Genomic DNA, 2458 nt, shown 5'->3' on the forward strand with positions numbered 1-2458 from the left:
GCTACTATAGTGTTGTAAGTTGTGTGAAGTTGGGTGTGGTCTTGGCAAAAGTGAGCGGCTCGCTTGGGTGAGCGGCTCGCTTGTGGAGTACGTTAGCATTAATTGCAGCAATTAACGTTGCCTATTCACAGTTGCTAGGCTAGACTCTAAGTGGCTTAAGACACCTCTTAGATACTGTTACTACATTAACAGACCCTCTAACACCTATCTAGAAGCTAGTCTTGTTAAAGTTATAGGTATCTTAGTCCTAGATACTATATTTAGCTTTAACGTTGTGCACAAGGTTAAACTAGGGGCTGATGATAGCTAGATCACTGCACAAGACTCTCTAGTGATCGCCCTGTCTGGTTACCTAAGACTTGATCTTAGGCTTCTAGTTTACAAGGTGCCTAGCCTATTTTTCTCTAACCTTACTACCACTATAGGCAGCTAGCAGTTAATTGGCCATTTCACGTACGTAGCTTAGCGTAGGGGCAAAGCCTTGCGCGTCAAGCTTCCTTATGTATTGTATAACCACCTCCTCTTTAGGCTTAGTAAGCCTTAATCTGCTTTAGTAGGAATTGCGTTGTGAGGTAGTTTTAGCGCGTTAGTCTTAGAGGGTTGATTAAGGAATGTTATAGATAGCAGTAGCGCGCTGTTAGCTTATTAACGCGTTAGATTTTATAGCTTAGATAGCAAGGATTATCCTATCCTTATAAGGAAGTAATCTAAGATCAGGTTGTTGAGACATTAGATGAGAGGTGGAATGAGGTGTGATCTTGGCAAAGGTGGCCGGCTCAATTGCCTGGCCGACTCAATGGCCGATTACGTTATTTCATTATAACGTGAGTGTATAGCGAGTGGGCCAGCTAAGCGAGTGGACCGCCTCAACAAGCCATTGGGCCTTCTACACGCAATCACTTAACACCACAACGTTGTACTGTAGCTAACAGTACGTATTCTTAATTGCTAATATTTACTATATCTTTTTCACACATACGTGAGTTGTGCCCTGTCTTACTACAGTGCTTGCAGTGCCTTTTGCCCTGCTTGCCTGCACCTGTTTAGGCCCTACCCTTACATGTTTCCCCCTCTACCTGCGCCCTAACGTTATATTAGGCTATTAAATCCTCTACCTATTCCTTTAATAGGTCTCTACCCTTCTAAATCTACTTTCTTTTGTGTAATTTGCACTTAGAAGCAGCCTTGTTTAACGCTTTAAGCTGCAGCACTTAGGCTGCCAATAACGTCTGCCTATGCAGTAGCATTGCAGTGCCTCTCTGCAGCTAATCAACAATCTCTACTATTAGAGTTAGTAATAACCCTTAGTGCTTTTAAATACGATCGCGAAGCAGCGTTGATTAAGCCTCTATATTATTAGCGTTGGTGGGCGTCTTAGGGTTCCGTTGGGCTTCCCCTAGTAGAGGTGTAAAGCTATAAGACTTTGTTCTTATAATATTTCTCTAGCATATTTCCTTCTTAGGTATAGCGCTTTGCTTACCTAAGCATTGTCATCATAATCTCCTAAAAGAGAGGATTAGAATGGTATGCTTACAAAGCCTGTATCTCCTCTTGTTCTTAAGATATGCTGTTCTCTATTTTTAGTAACTAGAAATGTTCTAGACCCTCTGCTTACAAATAGAGTAGCCTACTCTGTAAGATGCTAACGTATACGATTACGCATGCACCTACGTAATCTTGCTTGCATATGCAGCAATACTAAGCATAGATTACTGTCGCAGCAGATATCATGCCTATTTACCAGCTAATTTAGGGGTGCAAATGTTTGTACATTTTGCCTCTATTTTAGCTGCAATAGTTATAAGCCTAGATGCTAAAGCTGCGCAAGCAGAGGTTAAATAGATTTTTGTGTTCTATAGGTGACTATAGCTAAGGGTCTTAGCATAGTACCTGCTCTATTAGCGTGCTATCTACAGCAATAGAGCATTACAAAGAAGGATTTATCTATTACTTAGTATATTAGGCATTCTGCTGTATTGTGTCACCTCTAATTATGCAGTCCTAGTTGGACGTGAGGGGGTGTGTTGCAGCAGATATCATGCCTATTTACTAGCCAATTTAGGGGTGCAAATGTATGTACATTTTGCCTCTATTTTAGCTGCAACAGTTATAAGTCTAGACGCTGAAGCTGCGCAAGCAAAGGTTAAAAAGATTTTTGTGTTCTATAGGTAACTATAGCTAAGCCTTAGCATAGTACCTGCTTAGCTAGGGCTACTTTCTAGAGCATAGTGTAGAGCATCACGAAGAAGAATTCACCTACTTAGCATGTTAGGCATTTCTCTGCGTTAAGTCACCTCTTATTATGCTGTCCTAGTTATAGGCTGGCGGATGGGTAGGGTATGCATTTTTACGTTTTGGCTTATAGCTTCTTAACTAGCAGAGATACGCTTACATAATCTATTATTCAATAGAAGCGCCTAGTATTGCGCCTTCTAATAAAAAAAGAATTAGCTTATTC

This window comes from Didymella exigua (assembly GCF_010094145.1).
Source record: "Didymella exigua CBS 183.55 unplaced genomic scaffold M421scaffold_43, whole genome shotgun sequence".
Classification (NCBI taxonomy): Eukaryota; Fungi; Ascomycota; class Dothideomycetes; order Pleosporales; family Didymellaceae; genus Didymella; species Didymella exigua.